A 21,069-nucleotide genomic window follows, 5' to 3' on the forward strand; every position below is an offset into this window, starting at 1 on the left:
CAGGACTGAATCAACCTGTTCAGATGACTGGGGTAAGATGGACCTAGGAGCAGGACATTAAACCCTATATTGCAGATGTGGCCCACAGGTGGAGTACTGGCAATAGAAAAGATTAGGTCCTATGGCTAACAAGAAGCATTTTCCAGCAGGGGAAGGTCATTGAGAGTGTAAAGGTATTCTGGAGGTTTAATGTTAAACTTGCAGGAAGGGGAAGTTCATTGAAAGGGCAGGGGGTGTGAGGCTCATTAAGTTGGGCGACAAGGTGGTCCAGCTCAGCATGGGATATGGCTTATGCTTTTCACAAGGATTTTAGGGTTCTGGAGTTGGGAGGAGACATAGAATTGGAGAGATGTAGCACTGGGCCCAGGGCCGGCGGATGCCCTAGGCAAACTAGGCCTGAGCCTAGGGCGCAGAGCATTAGGGGGCGGAGTATACCGAGGGGAGGTCAGGGGGAGCCAATGCCCCCCAGGTGCAGGGCCATAGCGAGGCACTGTTGGCCGACATGGGAGGCCCATGCTGCCGCCGGTGGACCTCATCTCACCAGCGGGTGAGCAGGGAACTACTGCTGTGCTGTGTGCGTCCGGCGGGGCCATGGTGGAGCTTATCTCACCACAGCCCGAAGAAAAAGGTCACGTTCAAACCTGCAGGTGCTCCTCCTCCTTTCTGCCTGCGCGGCCCTGGAATAAAAACGTTGCCGGAGCCGCATGGGCAGGAAGGAGGAGGAGGAGCATCTGCTGCATACAGAAGAGCAGCGTTAATGGGTCACCGCATATCCCACCTCGCAGCGGCTCGAGAAGACGAGGAGGCCTGGTAGCAGGGCCGCTGCGGATCCCACGTCGCGGGTGGCCAGAGAAGATCAGGGCCGCCACAGAGCCCATCCTGGGGCGACCCGCACAGAGGAGGCCCAGAGGTGAGAGAGAGGCTGAGGGCCTGTGGAGAGTATGTGTGTATGAGATATGTTGAGAGATTTTGTGTGTGTGTGTGAGAGTGAGTTGAGAGAGTGTATGTGGGAGTGAGGGCCTGAATGTTTGGAGAGCCTCTGTGTGAGAAGGACAGCATGTGACAGTGAAAGCTTGTGCTTGAGCAGGACAGCATGTGGGAGTGAGAGACAGTGTGTATGTATGTATGAGAGGGAACATATGAGAGTGAGAGCTGTGGATGCGTGAGACTGCATGTGAGTGTGACAGCCTGTGTGTGTGTGTGTGTGTATGTGAGAGAGAAAGCATGTGAGAATGAGAACCTGACTGTGTGTTTGAGGGAAGAAGACAGATGGAGAGAAAAGAAATAGGAAAAAAAGACCCTGTAAAAGGAATTGGCAAAAAAATAAGAAAGGGGAGGTGGAACAAAAATCCTGTGACCAACCAATTACAAAACTAAGATCAAACAGCAAAGGCAAAGAAAAAAAAAATTACTTTTTAGTGATTGGCACATGTAATCTTTGGGAATGTGCAAGAATAGCACTTTCTCTATGCGGATCTCACAATGTACGAGATCAGCATGGAGAAAGTGGAAGCCCACGGGGCCTGCACAGAGGAGGCAGCAGAATGGGCTTCAGTGCCAATAGCAGCAATCAGTGCCTCCCCAATAGCCATGCGGCATCAGTGGCAGCAGAGGAATGAGAGAGGCTCCGAGGTTGCTGGCAAAAGAAAGAGAGGGGGATCTGTCTTTATTTATTTATTTAACATTTCTTATATACCGATGTTCTGGTAACAATGTTACCAATCACCTCGGTTTACATATAACATTAGGATGACTAAACATATGAGTCTTACATAGAACAGGAGAGTGAACTTGGAAAAAATGAATTAAAATAAGGGATAATAATACAACAAATAAGGCAAAATAATACAACAAATGAATAACAACAATCTTATAGACAGGCAATTAGAATGAGTTAATCGAGTATCTAGTATTTGTAACTTGTCTAGATGGATAAGCCATTGGCTATAGTATTATTGAACCTTGAACAACACCATTTAGTGTTTAGTGTGTGCATTTAGTGTGGTTTAGTGTGTGCATATGTATGAATGGGAGTTTGCCTGGGGGTGTATGTGTGTGAGAATGAATGTGTGCATGCCTGGGGGATGGGGAGGGAGTGGTGTGAAAATGAATGGGAGCCTGCCTGGGTGTGTGTGTGTGTGTGTGTGAGTGTGTGTGTGTGTGTGTGTGTGAGTGTGAGTGAGAGTGTGTGCGCCTGGGGAGTGGGGAGGGAGCGGTGTGAGAATGATTGGGAGCTTGCCTGTGTGTATATGTGAGGGAGCCAGTGAGAGGGGGAAGTTGTGTGTGCATGAGAGAATCCAGGGGAGATCCCCCCACCCTGGTTTAGTGCACCCAGTGGCTCTCCAGGGCATAGAAGGGAGCCCCTGAGAAAGGAGGGGTTACATACAGGTGCTCAATCTCAGTCAAAACCCAAGAAGGGACCCTACTCAGCTCACAGCCCAGAACCAAACTTAAATTTTAGCCAAAAGGACAAGAAGCAAGGGCAAAATCTTCTCTGTATACTTAAAGGAGGATGTGGGGCTCATTGTCAGCCTTTTATAACCATGATAATCACCCATGCAATACAGTAAATAGGACACGTGTTCAGCACTCAATCAGAAGGTGTATGCAACTCTACGGAAAAGAGAAAGGAATGGAGAATAAAACAGAGAATATCACAATGCCTCTGTATCGCTCCATGGTGCATCCTCATCTTGTGTTCATATATCATACACAAACAGAATGCTGGGGATTATTAGGAAAGGAATGGAGAATAAAACAGAGAATATCCTAATGCCTCTGTATCACTCCATGGTGCATCCTCATCTTGTGTTCATATATCATACACAAACAGAAAGCTTGGGATTATTAGGAAAGGAATGGAGAATAAAACAGAGAATATCATAATGCCTCTGTATCACTCCATGGTGCATCCTCATCTTGTGTTCATATATCATACACAAACAGAATGCTGGGGATTATTAGGAAAGGAATGGAGAATAAAACAGAGAATATCATAATGTCTCTGTATCACTCCATGGTGCATCCTCATCTTGTGTTCATATATCATACACAAACAGAATGCTGGGGATTATTAGGAAAGGAATGGAGAATAAAACAGAGAATATCCTAATGCCTCTGTATCACTCCATGGTGCATCCTCATCTTGTGTTCATGTATCATACACAAACAGAATGCTGGGGATTATTAGGAAAGGAATGGAGAATAAAACAGAGAATATCATAATGCCTCTGTATCACTCCATGGTGCGACCTCATCTTGAGTATTGTGTGCAGTTCTGGTCACCGCATCTCAAGAAAGATATAGCAGAATTAGAAAAGGTACAGAGAAGGGCGACCAAAATGATAAAGGGGATGGACAATTCCCCTATGAAGAAAGGCTAAAGAGGTTAGGACTTGGAGAAGAGATGGCTGAGGAGAGATATGATAAGAGGTCTATAAAATAATGAGAGGACAGGAATGAGTCATCGTTAATCAGATGTTTATTCTTTCGAAAAGTACAAAGACCAGGGGACACACAATGAAGTTGCTGGGTAATACATTTAAAACTAATAAGAGGAAATATTTTTTTACTCAATGCATAACATCCTCTGGAATTCGTTGCCAGATTACCAGAGGATGTGATGAAAGCTATTAGTGCAGCTGCATTTAAAAAAGATTTTGACAAGTCCTGGAGGAAAAGTCCATAAACCATTATTAAGATGGCGCTGCAGAAAGCCATTTCTTGTCCCTGGAATAAGCATCTTGGAATCTGTCTACCCCTTCCTATCCTGCTCCCATGGGATAGGTGGTGATGTCCTTTTGTGGATTGCAAGTTGGTTAAAACACAGGAAACAGAGAGTAGGATTAAATGGGCAATTTTCTCAGTGGAAGGGAATGGGCAGTGGAGTGCCTCAGGGATCTGTATTGGGACCCTTACTTTTCAATATATTTATAAATGATCTGGAAAGGAATACAACGAGTGAGGTCATCAAATTTGCAGATGACACAAAATAGTTCAGAGTAGTTAAATCACAAGCAGATTGTGATGAATTGCAGGAAGACCTTGTGAGACTGGAAAATTGGGCATCCAAATGGCAGATGAAATTTAATGTGGATAAGTGCAAGGTGATGCATATAGGGAAAAATAACCCGTGCTATAATTACACAATGTTGGGTTCCATATTAGGTGCTACAACCCAAGAAAGAGATCTAGGCATCATAGTGGATAACACATTGAAATCGTCGGCTCAGTGTGCTGCGGCAGTCAAAAAAGCAAACAGAATGTTGGGAATTATTAGGAAGGGAATGATTAATAGAACGGAAAATGTCATAATGCCTCTGTATCACTCCATGGTGAGACCACACCTTGAATACTGTGTACAATTCTGGTCGCCGCATCTCAAAAAAGATATAATTGCAATGGAGAAGGTACAGAGAAGGGCAACCAAAATGATAAGGGGAATGGAACAGCTCCCCTATGAGGAAAGGCTGAAGAGGTTAGGACTTTTCAGCTTGGAGAAGAGACGACTGAGGGGGGACATGATAGAGGTTTATAAAATCATGGAAAGACTTTAACAAATTCATTTAAATTGGTTATTTACTCTCTCAGATAATAGAATTACCAGGGTGCACTCCATGAAATTAGCAATTAGCTCATTTAAAACTCATAGAAGAAAGTTCTTTTTCACTCAGGACATAGTTCAGCTCTGGAATTCATTGCCAGAGGATGTGGTTACAGCAGTTAGTGTAGCTGGGTTTTAAAAAGTTTTGGATAAGTTCCTAGAAGAAAAATCCATAAACTGGTTAAAACTGCTGTTAATTAATAAGCAATAGTAGCTTGAGTTCTATTTAATGTCTGGGTACTTGCCAGGTTCTTGTGGCCTGGATTGGCCTCTGTTGGAAACAGGATGCTGGGCTTGATGGACCCTTGGTCTGACCCAGTATGGCAAGTTTTGTGTTCTTTAGTCTCTCCTGGAGAGTTTGCAGTTTGGGAAAGGGTGAAACCTGCCTCTGCCTGTATCCCTGATCCTCTGCAGTTTGCAGCGAGTATAAAGGGCCACACGGACACGTTGCCTGAGGCGGTGCTTCTGATGCTGCATAATAAGTAACTTCCCGGGGAATCCAGCAGTACCGTGGAGAGAATCCCCACACAAGAGGGAGGAAACCTCTCGCCCAGGGTACTTGCCAGGTTCTTATGGCCTGGATTGGCCACTGTTGGAATCAGGATGCTGGGCTTGATGGACCCTTGGTCTGACCCAGTATGGCAGGTTCTTATGTTCTTATGACCCGTATCCAAGTTCATGGTGAACAGCGAGAAGTGAGCAGTCAGGTGCCTGTGCAAGGGTGAGCATCCCGGGTGGAAGGAGGAGGGAGTCAGGCGTTCGGTGCTCTGTTCCAGAGATGCCAGAGTCCTGGAAAGGAGAAGGGGAAAAGAACGCAGGAGGAGATTCGGGTACATAAGGGCCCTTAGCTATCAGGAGGCCCAGCATCCGTGCAAGGGAGTCCTTAAACCCAGAAAAAGGAGTGAAGGGATCCTAGGAGGGTGCACCGCTTATGAAATCTCAGCATCAGCATCCTGCATTTCCATGCTTACAGACTGCGGATATTGCAACCTTTTTTTTTTTAACTATTTTAGTAAAGGCTTTTTATTTTGGAATACAATATGTGTCACATTATCTCCTTGGCCTCCTACCATCTTAATGCCTTGGGTTCTGGAGATTAAGCCTCCCTACCGTTCAGAGAATCCAAGCCAGGATTTTAGGGACTGAGTCCTGGTACTGAGTGTGCGCCTCAGTTAATTGTTACACCCGGTAAGAGGACTACATTATTTTATTTATATTTTTGAGAAACGTATGCCAAAAAATATCCCTTGACACAGAAAAACATAGAAACATAGAAATGATGGCAGAAAAAGTCCAAATGGTCCGTCCAGTCTGCCCAGCAAGCTTATGGTAGTATCTGCTGCGCCGTGTAGGTTACCCCCATGCTTATCAATGTAAAGGTCAGGGCCGTCATTGGTTGCTGTTTGAATCCAATTCCCCGTTACCCCTTGCTGTGAAGCAGAGAGCATTGATGGCGTTCTATCAAGAGTATGAAGGTTTATTGGTTAAGGGTAGTAACTGCTACACCAGTAAGTTACCCCCATGCACTCTCTCCTTCATTCCCATCCTTCAGTCTTTAGGGATCCACAGTGTTTATCCCATGCGCCCCTTTGAATTCTTTCACAGTTTCTGTCTTCACCACTTCCTCCGGAAGGGCGTTCCAGGCATCCACCACCCTCTCCAGGAAGAAATATTTCCTGACTTTGGTTCTGAGTCGTCCTCCCTGGAGTTTCATTTCGTGACCCCTAGATCTATTGATTTCTTTCCAGCGGAAAAGGTTTGTCGTTGATTGAGCATCATTAAAACCTCTCAGGTATCTGAAGCTCTGTATCCTATCTCCCCCGCACCTCCTCTCTTCATATTCAGCAAAATAACCAAACAGTGCTGGCAGAAAAGCCAAAGATGGTAAGCAGTGCTTACCATCTTAACGCTCAAATATTTTAACACGCACACAAATACTCCTAGGCCAAGTCCATGAGAAGAAGAGAGAAAGAAAGATTGAAACAAATAAACTCCAATAGGCAGATATCGCCAAAATGTAAGCAAAAAAAACCAAACACTAGGCAAATTATACAATTAGCATCCCATCTGCATGTAGTTGTTACCACCCCCCCATCTAAACAGTTCTCCGTGCAAGCAGAAACAGACTGAGTATCTTGCCCTGCATCGTCTTTCAAGAATATTTCTAGCTGAGAAGGATGAAAAATAGATAAACCGTACCCCTTAATGTTTTACAACCCCAACTGTTGCGGTAATGAATAGGCATCAGACAGCAGCATTCATGGCAGGCAGGAGGAGGGAAGGCAAAGAGGGCAAAGAGGGTTTGTCCTCCCGAGCCTCTTCCTTTTATTGTACATTCATACAAAGGCAGATGATGTGTCATTACATGATTGGCTACTTTCCCATAGCAACAGAAGAGTCATTACACCATTGGCTTTGGCTCAGGGGGTGTGCACGGATCATATCATTGGCTGCTGAAATCTATACCTCCTGACTTTGTCCTGCCTCTGACTAGGGAAAACCCAGCCCTTCTTTCAGGCTAACAGGATTAATTATAGGCCAGAGAAATACATGAAGTCAGGTATCCTCTCCTAGGCAGAGAGGCTTAAGCACAAGTGATGCTTTTATTCAGGCAAATGTCAGGGAGAAGGGAAGTTAGTGTTTAACCCTGATGAAATGGCTTGCTGGCAAGCGCATATTTCCCACATCTCACCCTTTCTGTTTTTGTTTAGGGCAGCTCAGTAAAGCTTTAGACCCTTACTGAAATCTGTTATGTCTTGGTATGGGCTGGAAATAGGGGATGAGGGATTATGGAGAGAAGAAAGCTGATTCGACGTGGTGTGCCAGCTGTCGATGAGCTTCTGAATCTCCATATCACCCAGAGCTGGTGCAGGTGGTGTGCCAACTCTGCAGGGCTCCGGATTCCCTATTAGGCATCTTACAAGACATCTTTGTATCCGGGCTGAGAGCAAGGTTTCAATATGGATATGAGGGTTGGGTATGCACTGAATACAGCATCACAGGCAAACAATTAAGATAATTACAGTAATTATAATAGAAATCACCCCTTTTGAGACCAGAAATATCAGGGAGTCAGGACCATAGCCAGTCCCATGGAGAAGTTGGTATTCTGTCTGAAAGTGGTGCATCAGCAACCATGGTTTCTATCTGCTCTATGGTATGTGTGAGGTTTGCTTTATAAACTGATATGTACACACAGCAATGAGATCCAATTAATGCACAAACACCACCCTTTAAGGCTAAGATGGTTTCTAATGTTAAAGCTAAAATAGTGTCTAAGGTATAGCTGTTCTGTAATGCTACTTCTCTAATCTAAGAGACTTCTGTTGTGAGTAGTTTTAATGCATGGACTGTCTGATTAAATATGGCAGTCGTCCAGTTAGCTAGGATGTGTAATTTATAGCTGTCCCCATTGGAGGAAACAGGCTTCTAGCTATCTGAGTTTCTGTATACTTTTCTATGGGATTATTTATCGCCTCCCTTTTGTTACGGAGCCTTGCTTTGGGCAATTTTTGACTGCATAGTATGAGGGGAGGATGAAGCCTAAAGTGCATCTGTCTCTCCATCTTGGGGAAATGTATATATATGCTCTACGCCCACATAACATCCATATGTTTCCTAACAGATTAGTGGACATGTCATTGGTTATCATTTGGGCTATATAACTACAAAAGGTAAATCCTTCATCCCCTCTATACTTTCTGTACCTGCTTGGGTCTCTCACTGCACATCCTGAAATCTGCCAATTGCATACATATATGTGGTATAACTATGCAAGTGTTCAGTGATTAATACAAAAGTTCAGTTACAATATGGATATTTCCCACCTGAATTCCCTTTCCATCCCCTGTATCATAGTCCCAACAAAGAGCGGCAGTCTCTTGAATACAGCTACCAATGTGTAGTATGGTATTACCACTGGAGAAGTAATGAAAACCTCTCTGTAAAGGATAATTAGTCCATACTGTAAGGTTAAATGGTACAGCATGCATCAGTAGTTCTCCGCAGGCTTGGGTTGGCATGTGTGCGCAGATCCAACAGTCTGTTCGATTCAACAGGTGTGAAAAGTTCTGTGCAGAGGATGTACATGTTGTACTGTCAGAGTCCTTGTTCTGAATTCGCCATAGCTGGAGAAATAAGGCAAAGGAGGAGGATGCAGAACACAATTGTTAATGAGTTGGCATTCAGGCAAGAAAAAGCGGCTAATAAGTTCTCTGGAGTTTTCTCAAGGCCTTGCTGTTCCAAGAGTTGTGCAGATTGGTTGGATAGGGCCTTGATCTGTCCCCAGGTCATGTGGTGCTGCTTTTTGCAAGGAGTCCGGTCTCTGTCCTTCTGAGGGCTGTGGAGGCTCAGGGAGAAGTTTGGGATCGGGTCCTGTAGACCTGGACACCTTTCCATCTTTCCACGGCTTGATACCTGTGGAAGCAAGCAGAGAAACATATCCTCGTTCCCCATTTTAAGGGAACGGGACCGTACCAGACATTAAATATTCTATACAAAACTGATGGCTGTGGGTGACTAACCCTAGTCCCATAATGATTACTCATGGCTGTGGTCTTAAATTTATTTTAAGTGATTTAAAACAATACTTTGTTCAGCCAATCCTGTTTAGGGGAAAATCCAGGGGCAATCCCCCTTTTTTCTTTTTGTTTGGTCCAGAGCTCTTAAGCGTATGATTTGCTCTCTCCACAATGGCTTGCCCTGTGGTGTTGTAGGGGATGCCAAATAAGTATTTAATGTTCAATTATTGACAAAATTCATGTAAAGGAATGGCTGCAGTAAGCAGAGCCATTTTTAGTTTTCAGAACATAGGGTAGGCCCATTATCAAGAATTTTTTATGCAGTGATCAATTTTCATTCAGTAAAATAGCAATAAATGTAAATTAATCATTTAAAGGAAAAGTCATTTGCAGTAAGCAGAATCAAATGACAAGTATATTAGACATTACATTAAACATATGTTACACAAGACTGACATATATTCATTCATCTTGCAAATATTAATTTACACAAAACTGACACATATTCATCCATCCTGCAAATATTTCTTGCATCAAGACAGACAACAGATAACACATAATATGAGCTAAAAATCTTATCAAAAAGTTATCAAAAACAAAATTAGATCAAGGATCAAAAATCAAAAGTCAAAAGGCGTTAGAAAAATGTTTGAAAATGTTAAAATAAACTGCAAAGTGTCCATCTTCACATCTCTTCATGGCAGGAAGGCTGTAAATCTGGAAAATATTAAAAACTGGCATACAGCAAAAAATTACTAAGGTAAGGATAAAAGTGAAATTCTTACTTTTTTAACCTTGAAGAAATCAATTCTATGATTCAATTTAATAAAATCAATTTGGATTTGCAAGAAAAGGCTTGGGAGGGATTGCTTTAGATGTAGCAACCTCTGTCAGTAAAAATTTTAAGGTTCAGAATTCTGTATAAATTTGTGAAAAAGAAAATAAAACTGAAGTGTCCTTAATACAGAAGGTCTGTAGGCCTGAAAAATAAAAACTATTATACAACAGAATTATTAAAACAATAGTATAATATAACTTGTAGAATAACATAGCGCCTCCTAGTGGAGACCTCATCATTACTTTATAGATTGCAACTATTGTTCCAGGTTGCAATCAATAATACTCTGAGCTTAAATTCAATGTGGAATATCAGAATAGAATTTCTTCATATAATTATTAGAATAGGAAATTAAACACGCTGTTTGCTCAGCTCTGTCTGCTGCATGCTAAAGTTTGAAAGTATTAAAAGATTAATAACAGATGAAGGGCTAGTGTAGGGAAAAGATTTGGATCAGCAGGATATCTGAACTGTCTCGTGCCCCCCTTTGAAAGCTGCAAGCACAGTTAAAGAAAAGTATTAGTTATAACAAATATAGAAACTAGAGAGAGAAACTGCAGTACTAAGTCCAGTTTTTTTCTTTCTTTTCAAAAGTTCTCCCTCCCTCCCCCATGAGTGGCTAGCAAGAGTTACAGAAAAAGGGGGGGAGGAGCAGTGTTTCTCAAAAGAAAAGAACTGCACCCAAGGAATTAATCCTTCAGTCAATAGGAACTTAAAGATTTACTTTGTTTAACAATAGATACCATCAACCACAGACAATGGCTTGGCAAGGACTGATTCCTTGCAGACAGATACTATTTTTCTCCTGTAGAGAAAATTGCAATAAGAATCTGAGCGCTGGCAATTCAAGCAATTGCTTATAAACTTAAATCTCAGAGAAATGGAGTCATTTTTAAATGTGAGCCAAATAAACTTTGCAAAAGGGAAATTTTCACATGTAATTTACACAGAATATTATTCAAATCTCAGTACAGTTTTAACATAAGCTCTGCATACACTTTGTGGGGGAAAATACTCTCAAAGTATGCAGATGTTTTGTAACTGAATTTCAAATAGAAATCATTTTTTTTTCCAAATCTGTACTGTTTGTAAAGGGAAACCATTTTTTCCAAATTTGTACTGTTTGTAAAGGGAAACCATTTTTTCCAAATTTGTACTGTTTGTAAAGGGAAACCATTTTTTTTTCTTTTCATAGTGATATTTTCTTTGCTTGTAACGCAGGAGTCTAATTAAATCTTTTTTTTTCATAATGATATGCTGATTTCTTTGAAGACCTGTGGGCATAGCCACTGCTCATGGCACTCAACTCTATTGCTGCCACACCTAGTTCTTTGTTTCTTTCTGTAATGGGAAAGGCTTGAATCCCTTTCAATAATTCCTCTCTTGTGAGATTTCCATGTTCTAGGTGAAATCCCATGGTGGTTGGTGGGGGAAGGGCTTGCAGGCAAGATGGAGGAAGGCTAGTTTTTCTGACCTCAGTGTTTTCTATTTCCTGGGGCATTTTCTCTGAGGTGGATGCAGAGGAAGCCACAGGAGCCATGTGAGTGTGTGTCCCCAGATGTTCTATTTCATTTTCTGTCCCCCTTTGTTCATGGTTCTTTTCTGAGATGGGGAAGGCTTGAAGTCCTTCTAATAATTCTGTTTCTGTAAGGTTTTCTTTCTGCAGTTTCTGCTGAAATTCAATGCTAATCACCCCACCCAGGCCAGGTGGTGGCTCTATTGTTCTCAAGGACTGCTTTTCTGAAGAAATGGGGAAGGTGTGAACTAGTTTGGGTGTGGTTATGGAGAGCTGATACAAAGAATTTGCTGGCTCTGAGGAAGACTGAGAAGATGGGGGAAGGGTATGTCTGCCTGCTTCTAAAAGCACATGGTTTGAAACTGCTGTTTTTAAACCTTTTTTTTCTTTGCATTCGATGGCTTCTGTACATTTTTGCCAGGTTAATCTTAGATTTATGGGAGCTCTGGGAGCCGTATGAAGATAATTGCCGATTGAGACCCAGTTCTGGGTATTTAGAGTTCCAGACTCCATCGAATACCAAGGGCAACGGCAAGCTATTTCACTTATTAATTTTTCTAAGTCCCCCAGGCTGACTTGCGCTATTTTTCTTCTGGTGATGAAATAATGATTATTAATGATCTGCTGCAGCTGTCTGGCATGTAGCCGCTGCTGTACAGTCAAACCACTACCCATGCTTACGAGTGTGGGGAACAAACTTGCTGAGAAATACTTTTAAAAATTACTAAGAAGTACTTTTTTAAATATATTACAATAGCAAATCTGTTGAACGGTACGTACCTTGGCTATGTCCAGCCGAAATAAGCATGGAGTTTATCATCACGGTCGGGCTCACCACATGTTGCGGTAATGAATAGGCATCAGACAGCAGCATTCATGGCAGGCAGGAGGAGGGAAGGCAAAGAGGGCAAAGAGGGTTTGTCCTCCCGAGCCTCTTCCTTTTATTGTACATTCATACAAAGGCAGATGATGTGTCATTACATGATTGGCTACTTTCCCATAGCAACAGAAGAGTCATTACACCATTGGCTTTGGCTCAGGGGGTGTGCACGGATCATATCATTGGCTGCTGAAATCTATACCTCCTGACTTTGTCCTGCCTCTGACTAGGGAAAACCCAGCCCTTCTTTCAGGCTAACAGGATTAATTATAGGCCAGAGAAATACATGAAGTCAGGTATCCTCTCCTAGGCAGAGAGGCTTAAGCACAAGTGATGCTTTTATTCAGGCAAATGTCAGGGAGAAGGGAAGTTAGTGTTTAACCCTGATGAAATGGCTTGCTGGCAAGCGCATATTTCCCACACCCAACATTGCTCTGACTTTGACGGCCTGGGAAACTGCTAAGCACGGGGGGTGTCCAGCATGGGGCGGCAGATGCTCCCGTACGCTTGCTGGGCAGACTGGATGGACCGTTTGGTCCTTTTCTGCCGTCACTTTCCTGTGATCTTAACCCACGAAGAGCTTTTCTGCTTGCCAGGGTGGCTTCGTGCGCAAGTCAGGCAAAACCTCTGCCTGTGGAAAGGGAGCTCCTCATTTGCAGGAAACCGCTGGCGTTGTCCAGTCCTCATCGGGCTCTAGCACAAAGGTCGCCAGCAGGGTTATCACTAAGTAATTTCCCCTCCTAAGTCTGATCCCGGCCGGCGGGGATGTCCAAATTGGCCGTAGAAACTAAACTGTTTTGGTCTCCCTTCCTCCACGTTACGGGGATTGCCCGAGAAGAGAGCCCTCGTCTCCAAAAAGGATGACAAACCGCAAGAGAAAAAGGATTGGCTTGAATTTGCATCTGTAATTAACAGAAATGAGTTTGACTACGCAAAAGTGTTCACACAGATGCAACATGACAAATTATTACTATAATTGTAACTGCAACTCCTCTGCACTAGATTTATTTATTTTATTTATTTAAAATCTTTTCTATACCGTCGTTTAGTAGAATACCGTCACAACGGTTCACATATAGGCACATATAGTACATTGTATATGCAACTGTCCCTATTATTAGTAATGGAGGTGCCTGATGATCTCGGTGACATCGTTCCATAGTAATGGCTAAGAGTTTAGTGATGATTAATCTGACCTGGGACTAAGATAAAGACTGTTAAATTATACATTTAATTTAAAAGGTGCAATAGACAGACCATGACATACAAACATATAATGTGCTAGTGCTGTATGAAGATTTTGTGTGTACAGCTTTCAGCGTTTCTCTCTTTCTCGCTCTCTTTGTGGAAAGGCTTCTCTAAAGAGCCGCGTCTTTAAGCTCTTTTTGAATGTCTTGAAATCTCTCTGTAATCTTACCTCTGTGGGCAGGGTATTCCATAGAATCGGCCCGGCCAGTGATAGTGCTCTTTCTCTGACTTGTGTTAGTTTTGCAGTTTTTACTGAGGGGATGGTTAGGAGGGCTTTGTTGGCGGATCTCAGGTTCCTGTGTGGGACATGGACGCGGAGTGCTGTGTTTAGCCATTCTGCTTTTTCGTCAATGATTAGTTTATGTATAATGCAAAGGGTTTTATATTTTATCCTGTATTCAATTGGCAGCCAGTGTAGATCAGCTAGTGTTTCAGTTATATGATCTCGTTTTCTTTTTCCTGTCAATACTCTTGCGGCCGAGTTTTGGAGTGGTCTTACTGTCGTGTATGGTAATCCTAATAGTAAGGCATTGCAGTAGTCAGTGCTTGCAAATATTAAAGCTTGTAGGACAGTTCGGAAGTTAGTTTGATTTAGTAACGGTTTAAGTTTCCTGAGGACCATTAGCTTGGCATATCCTTCTTTGACTTTTAATGATATGTGTTGTTTGAGGCTGAGTTCTGTGTCTATTATTACACCGAGGTTCCGTACTTTCTCGGATTCAGTTATTGTATTTATTTTTTGAACACCTTGTTCGAATGTAAACCGGCATGATGTGATTTTATCATGAATGCCGGTATATAAAAAACCTAAATAAATAAATAAATAAATAATTTGAACAAAAATTACCACTCAGCATCTTCCCAGAACTGACAACGTTTTTCTCACCCCCATCACTCCCTGGCTCCAGGCCCGCCCTACCCTTTCTCTCCCTGGAAATGTGCATTTTTCACTCTCATTCCCAAGGAGTGCACGACGCACATTACAGCATCTGAGGTCCAATAGTTCCTGCCCCAAAGAGCTTACCACCTGTGTGAGTTCCCTGGCCCATCCCTTGCTCTGGGCTCCCTACCCCACAACCTGCCCCTACTTCCCCCTCCCTGCACCAAACTCCTCTCTCTCCCCCCTGCCCAGCACAAGGTCCCCCCCCCCCCGTCTGCTTCTTCCCCAATGTCCAGCATTAGATCCCCCCCCCTCCCTAATCAGTCCTCCCATGTCATTGCCTCTGTGGACTATTGACCGACCGAGTCACCGTTCTGATGTGGCGACGCGGCAGCCGGCGGATGCAGCAGGAGCCTCTCCTGCTCCTCTGACCGCACCCGCATCGCGAGCGCCTAAACCCCACCCTGCCTCCGCCACAACCTGCTGTAAAGCCAGCTCTGGGTGCGCGCGCGCCCGCTCTGCTGCACCCGCCCTGTCTGCCATCGTGCTGAGACCGCTGCCAGACACCTGGGCCACCCTACCCCACAGGCACCTTCCACTTAAGGGGGACGGGGGCAAGCAATGAACCCTCGAGGTGAGCGCTATCAACTCAGAAGGCTTGAACATGTTTAATCAGATGCTTTTTAAGCCTATCCTACAGAGAAGTGCAAGATACGAAACACCCACACAAACAGGAATCACTAAGGGTGTAGGTTTTAATAGAATTAATCACTAAGGATAAGTTACATTTATAGAATGAGTCCTAGACTCAAAACTGCTATAGAATTGACCTGGACATGATAGTGATCACACTCATTTAACAACTATGTTACCGAACCTAATGGCACCTGGGTAAACTGATAGATTTTAATAGCATTACTTTTTGTGCCTTACTGTAAACCGTTGTGACGGTGCCCACCTTAATGACGGTATAGAAAAAGATTTAAATAAATAAATAAATAACTAAAGACCGAGCCTGCATTTTCAAGATTTTGCAGCCTTTGACATAGAATGGTTTTTCCTAAATGAAGACAACCTCTGTCACATGGAGGTTAGCAATATTGCTCCCAACAGCCTGCAGATGTGTTTTATGTTCCTCAAATATAATAATTTGATTTTTATATTCTCTGATAAATTCAGTGTTGTCAGAGAAGAAACTCACATTATTCTTCTTATCATTACCTGTACTGGGAGCAGGAAAAGAGATGATAGGATGATTGTCAGGGGAGAGGTATGATGAGCACTGTCAGCAGGAGAAATATGATGGTATGATGACAGTCAGGAGAGAGGTGGCAGTGTAAATACTGTAAGTAGGAAAGGAGATGATAGGATGATTGTCAGGGGAGAGATATGATGGGCACTGTCAGCAGGAGAAATATGATGGTATGATGACAGTCAGGAGAGAGGTGGCAGGGTAATGACTAAGTAGGAAAGGAGATACAATAGGATGATTGTCAGGGGAGAAGTATGATGAGCACTGTCAGCAGGAGAAATATGATGGTATGATGACAGTCAGGAGAGAGGTGGCAGTGTAATGACTAAGTAGGAAAGGAGATACAATAGGATGATTGTCAGGGGAGAAGTATGATGAGCACTGTCAGCAGGAGAAATATGATGGTATGATGACAGTCAGGAGAGAGGTGGCAGGGTAATGACTAAGTAGGAAAGGAGATACAATAGGATGATTGTCAGGGGAGAAGTATGATGAGCACTGTCAGCAGGAGAAATATGATGATATGATGACAGTCAGGAGAGAGGTGGCAGGGTAATGACTAAGTAGGAAAGGAGATACAATTGTTACAGTTTTGGCTGCAGTGCAACCGCCTCACCACCAGGGGTCCCTCTAGTGCTGGCTCTCCTGACAGGCCCAGGCCATCTCCCCTGTCCACTCTATGTTCTGGGTTGGCCCTTATAACCCTGCCTGACAGTTCCCTCGGTGCTTCGGCATCGAGCTCACCTGGGCTTCCTGCTCTGGCCCTGCGCGGCCTTCGGGCCTTTCCTTGCCTTGCCCTGCGCGGCCTTCGGGCCTTCTTCCTCGCTTTTCTTACCTGGCCTACGGGCCTTCTGATCTGCCTGCTCTGCTTACGGCGTGTGGCCTACGGGCCTTCTGTGTATGTGTGGCCTACGGGCCTTCTGACCTGCCTGCTCTGCTTACGGTGTGTGGCCTACGGGCCTTCTGTGTATGTGTGGCCTACGGGCCTTCTGACCTGCCTGCTCTGCTTACGGTGTGTGGCCTACGGGCCTTCTGTGTATGTGTGGCCTACGGGCCTTCTGACCTGCTTGCCCTGACTACGGTGTGGGCCTACGGGCCTTCTGTGTATGTGTGGCCTACGGGCCTTCTGACCTGCCTGCTCTGCTTACGGTGTGTGGCCTACGGGCCTTCTGTCTGTGTGTGTGTGGCCTACGGGCCTTCTGACCTGCCTTGCCCCGCTTATGCTGTGTGGCCTACGGGCCTTCTGTGTGTGTGTGGCCTACGGGCCTTCTGACCTGCCTTGCCCCGCTATTGGTGTGTGGCCTACGGGCCTTCTGTGTGTGTGTGTGTGGCCTACGGGCCTTCTGACCTGCCTTGCCCTGCTTACTGTGCCCTGACCCAGCCTGGACCCAGACACTGCTGACTGCCGCCTGCCCTGACCCAGCCTGTACTTAGACACTGCTACTTGCCGCCTGCCCTGACCCAGCCTGGAACCTGACACTGTTTCTAGCTTCCTGTCTCTCTCCACCTGGAGCCACCCTGCTGGGTGTGTTCACGACTCCTGACCGGAGCCCAAGCGTAACAGTATGCCGAAGCCATCAATTTTCCAGGGAAAGAGATAGGTCTTGGTACTACCGGTGAGCCAATTTTTCTTTTACCTCTACTCACATTATGCCTCAGCCTCCAAGTTTTTATGTCTGTGCTTGTTGCCAGACTTTGAATTATCCCAGTTACAAGAACTGTCTTGCCTGTCAACTCTCAGACCAAGAACACTGCGTATGCAGTGGTTGTCATAAGAGGAACGTCTCAGTCTATCAGGAATGTTTAAATTGTTTAAATCCTAAACCAGGGTGGTGGAAATGCTCCTGTCTTCCGTCTCTGTTACCACCAGGCAAACCCTGCCCCTGTTGTTCTGCTTTAGGATCAGCTGTTCCATTAGAAAAAACAATCAGCTCTCCTAACCGGTATTCTGCTTCTGGCTCCACTAAAACAGACATTTTAGCTGGCAGTTTGTGGATAGAAAAACCCAGGACTTACCTGGCCAAGAAGGCTTCTGTGACACCAGTGCTAGAGCCTCGGGAACAGGTTTCTCTCAAACGGAGAGAGTTGATTAACTCTAGCAGGGCTCTGCTTCCCACAGCTGCTGTTGAGACACTAACGAGCACATTCCCTAGACGTCCTAGAACTGCCTGTGCCTTCTCTAAATTGCTCCTCCAGAAACAAAATAAGGAGCCTCAGAGTTTGGCTCGGGGTATCAAGCCCACAGCAGTGCAATCTGTGTCTTCTATGTGCACTGCTTCTAACCTTGCTGCTCTGCCATCTGAGCCTGTTTCATCACCCCAAGAGGGGGCCAAGCCTGCTGCGTCGCCCCAAGAGGGGGCCAAGCCTGCTGCATCGCCCCAAGAGGGATCCAAGCCTGCTGCATCGCCCCAAGAGGGGGCCGAGCCTGCTACATCACCCCAAGAGGGGGCCGAGCCTGCTGCATCGCCCCGAGGAGGATCCAAGCCTGCTGCATCGCCCCAAGAGGGGTCCGAGCCTGCTGCATCGCCCCAAGAGGGGTCCAAGCCTGCTGCATCACCCCAAGAGGGGGCCGAGCCTGCTACATCACCCCAAGAGGGGGCCGAGCCTGCTGCATCACCCCAAGAGGGGGCCAAGCCTGCTGCATCGCCCCAAGAGGGGTCCGAGCCTGCTGCATCGCCCCAAGAGGGATCCAAGCCTGCCGCATCACCCCAAGAGGGGGCCGAGCCTGCCACATCGCCCCAAGAGGGGTCCGAACCTGCTACAACGCCCGGAGAGGTGTTCGAGCCTGCTTCATCGCCCCGAGAAGGGTCCGAGCCTACTTCATCGCCCCGAGAGGGGTCCGAGCCTACTTCATCGCCCCGAGAGGGGTCCGAAACTGCTACAACGCCCGGAGAGGTGTTCGAGCCTGCTTCATCGCCCCGAGAGGGGTCCGAACCTGCTACAACGCCCGGAGAGGTGTTCGAGCCTGCTTCATCGCCCCGAGAAGGGTCCGGGCCTGCTTCATCGCCCCGAGAGGGGTCCGAACCTGCTACAACGCCCGGAGAGGTGTTCGAGCCTGCTTCATCGCCCCGAGAGGGGTCCGAACCTGCTACAACGCCCGGAGAGGTGTTCGAGCCTGCTACAACGCCCCGAGAGGGGTCCGAACCTGCTACAACGCCCGGAGAGGTGTTCGAGCCTGCTGCATCACCCCGAGAGGGGTCCGAACTGGCTACAACGCCCGGAGAGGTGTTCGAGCCTGCTTCATCGCCCCGAGAGGGGTCCGAACCTGCTACAACGCCCGAAGAGGTGTTCGAGCCTGCTACAACGCCCCGAGAGGGGTCCGAACCTGCTACAACGCCCCGGGTCCGAGCCTGCTTTATCACCCCGAGAGGGGTCCGAGCCTGCTTCATCGCCCCGAGAGGGGTCCGAACCTGCTACAACGCCCGGAGAGGTGTTCGAGCCTGCTTCATCGCCCGGAGAGGTGTTCGAGCCTGCTTCATCGCCCCGAGAGGGGTCCAAGCCTGCTTCATCGCCCCGAGAAGGGTCCGAGCCTGCTTCATCGCCCCGAGAGGGGTCCAAACCTGCTACAATGCCCGGAGAGGTGTTCCAGCCTGCTGTTTCATCCCGAGAGGGGCCCGAGCCTGCTGCACTACCCCGAGACGAGCCTGCCAAACCGGTCCTGCTGCCACCCCCGGAGGGGCTCAAACCGGTACCACTAACAGACTGTCTGACTCAGCCATCTGAGCCTGTTGAATTGCTCCAGCTGTTGCTGCCCTCGGAGGGGTCTGATTTCATTTTTGAGTACCCCCTGCTAAGATGGGACCCAGGAGGAGGGGGAGGCCTTGCGGAGGGGGTACTGTTACAGTTTTGGCTGCAGTGCAACCGCCTCACCACCAGGGGTCCCTCTAGTGCTGGCTCTCCTGACAGGCCCAGGCCATCTCCCCTGTCCACTCTATGTTCTGGGTTGGCCCTTATAACCCTGCCTGACAGTTCCCTCGGTGCTTCGGCATCGAGCTCACCTGGGCTCCCTGCTCTAGCCCTGCGTGGCCTTCGGGCCTTTCCTTGCCTTGCCCTGCGCGGCCTTCGGGCCTTCTTCCTCGCTTTTCTTACCTGGCCTACGGGCCTTCTGACCTGCCTGCTCTGCTTACGGTGTGTGGCCTACGGGCCTTCTGTGTATGTGTGGCCTACGGGCCTTCTGACCTGCCTGCTCTGCTTACGGTGTGTGGCCTACGGGCCTTCTGTGTATGTGTGGCCTACGGGCCTTCTGACCTGCCTTGCCCCGCTTATGGTGTGTGGCCTACGGGCCTTCTGTGTGTGTGTGGCCTACGGGCCTTCTGACCTGCCTTGCCCCGCTTATGCTGTGTGGCCTACGGGCCTTCTGTGTGTGTGTGGCCTACGGGCCTTCTGACCTGCCTTGCCCCGCTTATGGTGTGTGGCCTACGGGCCTTCTGAGTGTGTGTGGCCTACGGGCCTTCTGACCTGCCTTGCCCCGCTTATGCTGTGTGGCCTACGGGCCTTCTGTGTGTGTGTGGCCTACGGGCCTTCTGACCTGCCTTGCCCCGCTATTGGTGTGTGGCCTACGGGCCTTCTGTGTGTGTGTGTGTGGCCTACGGGCCTTCTGACCTGCCTTGCCCTGCTTACTGTGCCCTGACCCAGCCTGGACCCAGACACTGCTGACTGCCGCCTGCCCTGACCCAGCCTGTACTTAGACACTGCTACTTGCCGCCTGCCCTGACCCAGCCTGAACCCAGACTCTGATACTTATTTATTTATTTAGCATTTTTCTATACCGACTTTCCAATAACAAAATTATTGATCAATTCGGTTTACATTTTAAATAACAACAACAATGACAAGTAAATGTCTTACAATGAACAGGTCGAATTAACTTGGATTAAGATATATGGGGGTAATAACATAATTAACATGAGCGGTGCCTAATATAGGCTAGAGGTTGGGTTTTGATAATAGACTGCCGAAGATAATAGACTGTCAAAGATAATAGACTGCCAAAGATCATGTGATTTCTAGAGAAGATCTATATAGTTCTCTAGCGTGTTACCGCTGAGGGGATATTGGCAGGGATATTTCGCAGGTTGATGTTATGGGAAAGCTTGCTGCCTGCCCTGACCCAGCCTGGAACCTGACACTGTTTCTAGCTTCCTGTCTCTCTCCACCTGGAGCCACCCTGCTGGGTGTGTTCACGACTCCTGACCGGAGCCCAAGCGTAACAACAATAGGATGATTGTCAGGGGAAAGGTATGATGAGCACTGTCAGCAGGAGAAATATGATGGTATGATGACAGGAGAGAGGTGTCAGTGTAATGACTGTAAGTAGGAAAGGAGATACGAT

At 46.5% G+C, this 21,069-nt stretch overlaps 1 protein-coding gene across 1 annotated transcript in view; it reads right to left on the reverse strand.

Moving 5' to 3' along the window:
- The window catches only part of LOC115091702 (short transient receptor potential channel 2-like), a 263,493-nt gene that overhangs the window by 63,254 nt on the left and 179,170 nt on the right, over positions 1-21,069 (reverse strand). The gene's annotated exons all lie outside the window — the stretch shown is intronic.

The sequence above is a fragment of the Rhinatrema bivittatum genome, chromosome 5 (genome assembly GCF_901001135.1).
Source record: "Rhinatrema bivittatum chromosome 5, aRhiBiv1.1, whole genome shotgun sequence".
Taxonomy (NCBI): Eukaryota; Metazoa; Chordata; class Amphibia; order Gymnophiona; family Rhinatrematidae; genus Rhinatrema; species Rhinatrema bivittatum.